Here is an 11231-nt window from a genome sequence, read left to right as displayed (position 1 = left end):
GGCTGTGACTCAAAACAAAGCTAATTCGGGGCCACAAATTGTAGTAAGACTGGCTATTTTACTAATAATTCAGATTTAGTCAAAGCCCGGCTTTTAAGATTTTAGATCATAATTACAAGTTAAAAACTGAAACGTATTCAATCAAAGCTCAAAGTTAACAGATACAAAGCACAAAAGCAAAGCCAGCATTTTTTTTTACTATAGTTTTTGTAAGATTACAGGATGACCCTTGTCATTTTATATATTTAAAATTATTTAAAATATATAAAATATAAGCTGAATACTCAAGAACAGAGTAAAATAAAACCATATTCTTATTTCAGCCTCTAGGGGTCGCCCCAATAGATCATCTGTCTCTTTTTTTTTCTTTTCTTTTTTTTTTATTGAAAGAAATTTTCATATACAAAACAAGTCAAGGAAACAGACCAGTTTTTTTTATTCATATTTGAAATAAGCTTAAGTGACTTAAAATATTGACAAAAGCAATTCAAGAAGACGGAGAATATAGGAGAGGCATTCTTCCACTTACATAAATGAATGAAAAACTTACATAGCACTGACAAGTGAAAAATAGATGCTCTAGTGTTTCTGGATCGGAAGAACAGAAAGCACAAGAGTCGGCCTCAAAATTAAACCTTTTATACAGGAGTTCTCCAACTGGATAAATGCCGGATATAATTCTGAAGTGTGTTTCTTTCATTTTAGGCGCAAGTGAAAGAAAATGACTTTTCTTTCAACATGCTATTGAGATCATGTCTGACATTGACATTGTAGTTGTAGAATACTATTTGCTTAAAGGTATTAGAGATTAATTTATTATTAAATCGTTTGTCCTTTATTGAGGTACCTATCGTCAGTGAAGGTAAGCACGTTCTTATTAGTGAATACTTTAAAGTATTTACGATAAGATTTAACAACGGTGTGGGTAGTACTTTACAAACCTTATTATAATTATTAAATGAAATGTCTATTTTATACTTATCAATAAATTATTCATAAGATAGCAAGTTTCCGTTTTTATCAAGCAGATCAACAATAAAACATACACCGCTATCATACAAGTCTGATTTAAATAAGGACTTCTTATTGATGACTATAACCCTATTATTCCACAGCACAGAACTGTGAGGTGAAAAATTGTGGGTGAAAATTAGTTTCCCAAAATTCAAAGCTTGCTTATAGAAACTAGACAACTTAAGAGGAATCTTAGATATTTCATAATCACATCTGAGCAGAAAATCTAACCCCCGACCTTATTAAAGAGTTTGTTTGGAATATGGTACCACATAGATTGAGGATAGGAAATGATCATCTGTCTCTCTACTACCCTTTCATCACCTTCTGTCATACCAAACTTCTGCATTTCCTCCTTCACTACATCATCTATGAATCTTCTCTGTTGTCTTCCTCTTTCCCTCCTGCTTGGCAGCTTCATCTTTTTTGTTTGTATATTTAGTTTGTTCTTGTTTTTCCACCAAGCAGTCACATACTGTAACATTCGGGCATCAATTTAACACAATAACATAAACTCATCCCGAAAGGTTGATTCTGATCATCCAGACGTAGCGTTTTCAGTGGGAGAAACGTTTCGTCACTCATCCTACTGACTTCCTCAGTCTCCACTGACTGCAGTTTTCCCCAACCTTATAAACAGTACATTTGCACAATAACTGAACCTAGCCGCATGAAAGAACAACGAACTGTCAGGTCAGTTCCTTGATCATTAATATGCAAATTTTCATGACCATTGATCAACAACCACTGATCAATGGCCATGAGTACCATTCACAGAGAGTTGGGGAATGGCTGCACTCATATCATTGTAAGATGGTGAAAGATGTACCCTTAGTCCCCTACTCGATTTGGAGATGGTCTTTCCCCTTTCACGTAAATGGCCTCCCTGAATCCCTGCTCAAACCAGCGTTCCTCCCTGTCCAGGATGTGTACATCCTCTTCATTGAAAGTGTCCACTGACCTGTAGGTGTAAATAGACTGCGGAGTCCTGGCCTGGCAAGTTAGCTCTTCTGTGTTGTGCCATCCACTTTGCTAGAGGTTGTTTGGTTTGGTATGAATTATGGCAATCCTCCTGGCACTTAACTCATTCATTGCCATTGACGTCTATAGCCGTCAATTGCAGTGAATGAGTCAATGGGTTTAACTCATTCACTGCCAATGGCTGGCAGTGAATGAGTTAAGAGCGTACACTACATTACTATGTTTGTGTCGGAGGACCCGATCCTTAGGGTGGACCAATTTTTGGCACATCGTGTTTTGGGGTTTAGAAGCCAAGGAGATGTGGTGTTTAGAAAAAATGTGTCTCAACTATTCCAATACTCCTGCCACATACAGGATCACTAAGGGTTTTCACTTAGGCAGCAGCTGTCATTCTCTCCTGGATAAGCTGGAGCTAGGTGTCTTCCTAGCTTTGACAAATGTCCATTTGGGATAACCACATTTACTCAGAGCCTTCTTGACGTGATGTTCCTCTGCTTCCCTGGCTGCAGTGTCTGTGGGGATGGTTTTCGCTGTATGTTATAGCATCATAGCATCCTGATGACACCCAGCTTTGTGTTCCAGTGGATGGATGAGAGTCAAACCTTAAATACTGATCCATATGCGTAGGTTTACGGTACACATCAGCTTTTAAATGTCCCCCATTACTGATGGAAATCTCACAGTCTAAGACAGGGGTGTCGAACTCCAGACACCGAACTCCGGTGTCCTGCAGGTTTTAGATATCACCCTGTTTCAACACACCTGAATCAAATAATTAGTTCATTACAGGGCTTCTGGAGAACTTCAAGACATGTTGAGGTGATAATTTAGCCATTTAAATCAGCTGTGCTGGAACACGGACACATCTAAAACGTGCAGGACACCGGCCCTCGAGGCCTGGAGTTCGACACCTGTGGTCTAAGATGACTAACCTGCCACTTTTCATATCCTCCCTGGTGAATCTGATGTGTTGGTCCACTGAGTTAACCCTTTAGCGTTCCAGTCAACCATTTGGTAGAGCACATTTTCAGGCCCTATATATAACTGAGGCTTTCACTGAAATTGACCTACCTTGTTGAGTCTTTTCTACCAATTGGTTTACATCTGTAATGCCAAAAAGATCCACCAGAAGGCACTGTGAATGGACACTGTTGCCTCTCCTTATACCTCTCCCAACCAGGAAGTCAGAAACAAAAAAACATCCAAAATATTTTGAGTGCTTTTGATTAAACTAAGGTAGGAAGATATAATTTTTTGATATATGATAGTGTTAGAGGACATACTAAACAGATGTATGTCACTTGACTTGGTCAACCAAACGGCTGATTTGTCCCTTTATGGTGCTAATGCTAACATAACCCAAATGTTATTAAAATTGATTATTTGCCACAAAATCAGACCACTAGACCCATTTTGTTTGTCCATTGCGATTGATAAATCACATTAAGTGTTAACACAGCAAGAATATCCTGAAATAATTTCCTCAGTAAGTCATTTTTGTAACTTTCTGAGTTAATATTAGTAAATATTGTAAAAATCAAGAATAACACGTGGAAATCACAAATATCACAACTGATTAAATTTTAACCAAATTATAGTAGCTGGTAAATTAATATTACTAAGCATATTGAACAAGTACTATATGGATGCTAAACAATTATATGGCTAAAAATCACATGGTCCTGTGGCATGATACTCATGATACCATCCACCTTCAACCACAGTGTGTTTGAGGTCATGGTTTCATATGAAGCCACAAGGGCTGGCACTCTCCACCAATATATTGCCAACGAACCAGATGAGTGGGGCTTTAAATTGTTCTGCCAAGCAAATTCATCTGGCATCATCCATGACTTGCTGCTGTATCAAGGGGGATCTACATTCTTCAATGCTCCCCTGAGTGAAAAGGAACAGAAGCTACCTCTAAGGGGCCAAAGTTGTAAAAAACACTAGGCAAACCCATAAAAGAACCTCAGCTCTTCACAAGTGTCTGCTTGGTCCAGAACTTGCACACCTCCTTGGGTGTCAGATGCATTGGTACTGTATGACCAAACTGCACCGGTGGAGCTCCCATGATGGCAGACAAAGACCTGATGAAGGAGGGCCATGGAGCCTGTTATTACAGGTCTGATGAAGGTCTGAGTGCAATGAAATGGTTTGACAAGAAATGTGTCAATCTACTGAACAATGCCTGTGGGTTCATGCTTCTTTCATCGGTCAAACGGTGGAGCAAAGAGTCCAATGCAAAGATCACCATTCCATACCCATCACTCATCCCTGTATATAATTAGCATATGGGAGGAATTAAACTTTCTGATATGCTATTACACCTGTATAAGACAAGTTATAAGTTACAAGTTAAGGAGATGGCATATTCCACTTTTCGGGTACATCTTTGACTTGAATACCTGGTCTACAAGAGGGACTGTGCCCTACTGGACCAGAAACCGATGGCTCTCAAAAGGTTTCCACCTGGCTGTGTCTGAACCAAGTTAACAAGCCAGCATCTAGAGTTGGACAACCATGATCCAGCTCTCCAAGACCACAGAATAAATGCTACACCCTAAGACCCCAATGACCAAAACCACAAGCAGATGTGCTAGATTTGCACTTTTTTATTTTATTTTTTTAAAAACAAAACTGATTTTGCACAGTAGCATTCAATCAGAAGTGGCCTGTATGGCCAGTATTTTGTGCTGCAGCATATTTTTCACATTTGCAGATGAAAAAACTATGTATTTTGTTGATTGATATATTACTTTGCTGTTTTCATTCCATCAACGGAATGTTCACTGGCATGCTACTATAAATAAACTGTACCCAGGGTAGGATAACAAAACCCTCTTTTCCATTTCTTCCATGTACAAGTTGGCCACAATGGGTGAAACTGGGGAACCCATGGCACACTCATGTTTCTGTCTGTAGTTATCAAGTCAAGTGGCTTTATTATCATTCCAACCATGTGCAGTGGTGTAGTACACAGTGAAACGAGACAACGTTCCTCTAAGACCATGGTGCTACATATGACATATAACACACAATCAACATAGGACTACATAAAGTGAAATGTGCAAAGCTTGCAAAAATTGCAGACAAAACAAGACAGTGCTACACCAGTGAGAACTACCTCCAACGCTTCAGTGACTGGAACACAAGTGAAGAGAGATGTAACATCATATGAGACTATTGTTCACCTGTCTCCACTTGACATCTCTAACCTTCTCAACAAAATCCAAGGTGTTCTGGATATGGTGTTCAAAGTTGCCTACCAACGGGTTGAGGATCGGAGCCAGAAACTTTGAGATGTTAGAGGTGACGGAGTCGATCATACAGACAATTGGTCTTAAAGGTACACCCTGTTTATGTATCTTTGGTTAACAATACAGACCATAGATTCCCCTGGGTATAGCCTGTAGTATTAGGTCCAGTCAGTAGCATTGTCGTCTTCTAACTGCTTCAGACAGTCTATCACCTTCTTCCTGTAACCAATTCCTGGGTCTCATTTCAGGGGCCCATAAGTATTTTTGACATGACAGTGAGCATTTTTTAAAAATGATAAAACAGTTGACAGATTTGTACTTTTTTTTTTTTTTTTGCCTGTCCTGTTTGGATCTTTAGCCATCAGAATTGTTGTCTGAGGGCCAAGAAAGATGCTAAGTGGATTTACTTTACCAAGTGGATCATCATGGCCTTGCCATATTGGTCCATTTGATTGACGTTTATTATAATTATGTATTGATTTGATTTGATTTTCGGTTGTTACAGACGGGACAGACATAACTGGGGGAAAGGACAGCGAGAAAGAATGAAAGAGAGGGAGGGAGAGAAAGAAAAATAGAGGGGAGAAGAGATGGTGAGAGGGGGGGGGGGGAGAAAAAAAAAAGAAAAACAAACAACACACCTGGATCACCTGTATTGAGATAAATAAAAAAAAAAGGAGAAAACAAACAAAAAAGAGCAACATAATAAATACAACACCATCACAATAGACTAGCTAACAGTAGATACTAAATATTAAATATTGTGCACACCTGTGTGGATCAGCACGATTATATTCAAAAGGTTTCTCCATGTAACGATCTGCTAGGGAGTGTGGGGAGCCATAGTCCCGTCCCCCAGAGCATGAAGCAGGACGAGATCCAGGACCCAGACATCCAGAGGCCCCAGAGTACGAGGACCCAAGGAGGACCACCAAAGGGGCAACTGTGCCACCCTCCTGGGAAGAGAGGGCCAGAGGGGGTTGCAGTGACGTGCCCGCGGGCTCTGCCGGCAGCCAGCTGTGCCAGAGATTACCGAGCCTCAGACCCAGAGGCAAGAGGCCTGAGGGCACCCCACTCCCCGGAAGGGGCCCAGACTCGAGCCACCAGGAGTGAGTTGGTACATACATGAGCGCCCCAGACACCAAGAACCACCAACACACCAACGTTTGAGGGCATCAGCCACCGGCAGGGAGTGTGGTGAGGGGAGATAGGCCTCCATACCTCGGAGAGCCTGAGATGTTCCCAGAGAGGTGGAGTCTAAGACCCAACCTGACACAGATGAACAGGCGCACGCAGACACAAACGTGCAGACACAAACGTGCCTTCCCACCCCCATATACACAAACAAATACTCGGCACTCACCCGATGAGGAGACAGACACAAATAGACACTGTACACTGTACACACATTCACACTCCCCAAACATACTCTATATCCCAGGTCCAGGTACCCCTGCCCCCAGAAGGGTAAACCGTACTTAGACCCAGGAGATGTAACCCTTCTCTCTGGGGTGGAGGCAAGCAGACTGCCTTCTTATCTGCAGTAGCAGGGAGGCCCCACATCCCAGACCCCAATCTGACGGCCAGCACCTCCTCCCAGCCCCGACGGTTAACAGAACGGGGGTTCATATGTAGTGTTGCTGCGTGCTGTTCTAAAGTGCATTTAAAACACAGGAGGGCATGGTGCTTCCTGCCAGAGAGCAGCACGTCTCCTCCCGAAAACCCTCAGTGTCTGTATGCATTTAAAATTGAGGGTAGGGCACCAGCGCCACAGGTGGGTTTGAATACACAGAGCATCCTCTGGACGCTGTATAACGTGCCCACCCCCAAGGCCCTATATGTATGTGTTATGAGAGTATGAGTAATGTGGATGTCTAGGTTGCGGAATAAAATTGAGGCACAGGTGGCCAGAAGGGGACAGAAGGGGAGTGCTTCCCATGCACCCTGGTGACACACCTGCACCCCAAGCCCTGCGTGTGTGGGTGGGTGTGGTGGGCAAGCGGCCCTCCCTGGGGCCAGCTCCCCTGCTGACCCCAGTAGGCACCCCCACATTCTGGAACCCACCAGGGTAAGGGGGCCCAGGCCCATCCGGACCGGGGCCCACAGCAGCAGCACCGCCCAGCCCCACAGAGTCCGGGACAGCCCACCCGACCCATCATCCAATCATTTCCCAGACTACACAAGACAATAGACACCCAAGTTGAGTTCATTCTCCACCTCTCCTATATCTCTCCCCCACCTGCAGAGTGAGCTCCAGTAGAGAGGAGACCTATTGCAAAGATGTAACAGCCTCCCCACCAGTTAGAGAGCCCTCCAGTTGGGCCGATGCACCAGAGGTCCCCCGCACTGGGGCTGAGCCCCCATGCACCCACCCGCCCACAACCCCGGCGACACAACAACCAGGACCCAAGCCCCCAAGGCCCAGCCAGAGCCCCAGCCCGGGGGTGGAGCACCCCCAGACCCCCAAGCCCTCATGCCCATCCCGCACCCACCCAGGGCCAGCCAGGCTCCCAGGCCAGTAACCAACGTCTGCCAGCACAGACCCTCCCCCATCTCCGCTGTACGCAGCCACAAGGAAAACACCATCTAAGAGCCACCAGAGCCCCTAACTACGTCATGGCCACAACCCCTGGGTTAGGCCCTCCAGGGAAAACGTCCCTAGGGAATCCCCAGACGCCCTAAGGCCGTCCCTACCCCGATATCAACCACAATAGCGGAGGCAGGAACAAACCATGACCCCCCACCCCCACTAGGTGATGAAGCTGATCAAAGGAGCCCAGAGGGATTGATCAAATGTGATGGCAGAGGCTGTATCAAGACTAATGTGATCTATTAGATGGTTTTTATATTGGTTAGAATTAAGATTATTTTTATTTTTTCAGTTAATGAGGACCGTTTTCTTGGCAATGCATAGGGCCGTAAAAACAATGTGGGCTGTGTTTATTTCTGTAGTGACCTCATCCAAGTTGCCCAGCAAGCACACTAAAGGGGAGGCGGGAATATTACATTTCAGACACTTTGATAAGTCTTCACATATCTCACGCCAAAACATCTGAACTGGTGGACAGAACCAAAGAGCGTGGATATAATTTTCCAGTGTATTTGCTTAACAGTGTGAGCAGTTGTTGGAAGACGTATAGCCCATCTTGAACATCCTATGACCAGTATAGTGCACTCTATGTAATATTTTGTATTGTATTACTTGCACACTGGGATTTCTGATCCACTGAAAGGTTTTTAAGCATATCTGAGACATATTAGATTAAAAAAAATTGTACCACGTATTTCAGCTTCACTGGAATTAAATTTCTTTTTTACTATGGATTTCAATTTTTGATATTCCAAAAATCTTTTCTTGTCGATTCCATATTGTATAACTAGTCTGTCAAATGAAATAAAGTCTGTTCCTTCCAATATATGTTCCAAGTATTTAATTCCTTTATAACTCCAATATGGCAAGTTGATCATTGTTTTGTAATATGTCCGGATTGTTCCAGATAGGTGTACGTTTGGATGGGATTAATGAAGACTCTGTTATTTTTAGAAACTCCCACCATGCTGTCAGAGAAGAGCTGATGTTGATGCTTTTAAAGTATTCATGTCATTTGATGTTTGAGCTGATAAATGGTAGGTCTGAAATTTTTAGATTACATAGTGCCTGTTCTACAGCTATCCAGGGTTCATCTAAGAAGGTGTGTTTTAACCATCTAGAGATGAACTGAATCCTGTTGGCTAAAAAGTAGTGATTAAAGTTAGGCAGATCTAGTCCTCCTTTATCCTTGGTCCTTTGTAATGTTTTTAAGCTGATACGTGGGGGTTTATGTTTCCAAAGGAATTTAGAAATATACGAGTCTAGAGATCTGAACCAATCTTGTGATGGCTTACTTGGGATCATTGAAACTAAATAGTTTATTTTTGGCAAGACCATCATTTTTATAGCGGCGACCCTTCCCATGAGAGATATGGGTAAAGATTTCCATCTAGCCAGATCGCCTTCTACTGTCTTTAAAAGTGGGATGTGGTTTAATTTAGTTAATTCTGCAAGCTTAGGAGAGACACTGATACCTCCAGATATTTCCAGATTGCAGTCGGGTAGATGAAGAATTATGGAAGGAACAATTAATTGGAAGAACTGTAGATTTTGACCAGTTAATTGAATAATCTGAGACTCTTGAGAAAGAGTTTATCAATGCAATTACCCCAGAGAGATTGGTTTGTGAGTTTTGGAGAAAAATTAACACAGCACCCGCATAAAGGCTGATTTTATGTTCTACATTCTTACATTTTATTCCCTTAATTGTTGTAGCCTGTCTAATTGCTGCTGCTAGTGGCTCAATAAAAATTGCAAACAGTGAAGGGGAGAGTGGGCATCCCTGCCTGGTGCCCCTCAAGAGACAGAAGCTTGTTTGGTCATTTGTTTTGACACAAGCTGTTGGGGAGTTATATAATATTTTTAACCAGCTTACGAAAGAGTTTCCAAAACCAAATTTGTGTAAAGTTGCAAATAGAAATTTCCAGTTAACTCTGTCAAACGCCTTTTCTGCATCAATAGACAATATTATGGTTTCAATATTTTTACTGCATGAGTAGTCCTATTAAATTAAGGAATCTACGTGTATTTGTTGATGAGTGCCGACCTTTTATGAAACCAGTTTGGTCAGGATGAATTAAAAAGGGGGCTATTTTCTCTAATCTCTTTGAGAGAGCTTTGCAGATTATTTTAAGGTCTACATTAATAAGGGATATTAGACGATAGCTTGCAGGAAATACAGGGTCTTTGCATGATTTTAGTAAGAGACTAATATTTGCAGAATTTATATTTGGTGGTAGTCTGCCATTTTCTTTGATTTCCTGCAACATTCTGTGAAAATTGGTGCCAGAATCGTCCAGAATTCTTTGTAAAATTCTGCTGGAAAGCCATCTGGACCTAGAGCCTTATTATTGGGCATACTTATCAGGGCTTCCTGGAGTTCACCTGGCATCAGTGGTGAATCCAGTGCCATTGCTTGGGTGTCTAATAATTTTGGAAGAGTTACATTGTCGAGAATTTGATCAATTTCGTTTTTAGATGAGTTTATTTGTTGGTGTATATAAAATTTCATAGAAATCCCTAAAAATTTTGTTTATTTTTATAAGGCCATATATTGTATTCCCAGATAAACCTTTAACAGCACATATGGTTGTTTTTTCTTTAGTGATTTTTAACTGGTTAGCTAGAAATTGTCCGGATTTGTTACAGTGTTCAGAATTTTGCAGGAAGTCTTTGTACTAAGAATTTAGTCTTTTTTATTAATAATTTCATTTAATTCTAGTTTTGTGTATTTTGTTCAATATTTCTTGATCTTGGTGTGATACATAGGCTTTTTCTAAGGATTTGATGTTTTTTTTCTAGTTCCTGAACATTTTTGTTTTCTTCTTTCTCCTTATGTGATGAGAAAGAAATTATTTTTCTTCTCATCACAGCTTTCCCTGCTTCCCAGAGGACAGATGCTGATATTCCAGGAATGTCATTATAGCCTAAATATAGAGTCCATTCTTTTTTAAAGTATATGATAAACTCTTCATCTTTGAGTAGTGATGTATTAAATCTCCAGTTTTTACTTGACGTAGTATTCTTCTTGTGTATTAGTGTTAAAGATACAGGAGCATGATCGCTGAGAGCTATAGGGTGAATCTCAGTGTCTGAGATGTTACTCAGCAGTGAGCTGCTGACTAGGAGATAATCCAGACGGGAGTAGGAGTGATCAACATGCGAGAAAAAAAGTATATTCCTTACTGTTGGGGTGAAGGGAGCGTCAAGCATTGCAAAGACCAAAGTCGCTCATATACTGTTTGATTATATTTGTGGACTGCCAATTGTGCTGAGTTCCTGCTGTGTTGAGCCTATCCATTTCTTCATTTAGCCCCAGGTTGAGGTCGCCCTCAAGAACAATTGTGCATTCTAGGTGTTCGGAGAGTGTACTAAAAAAATTTGTG

This window comes from Mchenga conophoros, linkage group LG7, assembly GCF_057382185.1.
Source record: "Mchenga conophoros isolate Kocher_MC1m ecotype Shallow Benthic linkage group LG7, M_conophoros_male_GT1.1, whole genome shotgun sequence".
Taxonomy (NCBI): Eukaryota; Metazoa; Chordata; class Actinopteri; order Cichliformes; family Cichlidae; genus Mchenga; species Mchenga conophoros.
Note: the sequence above shows the minus strand (reverse complement) of the source record.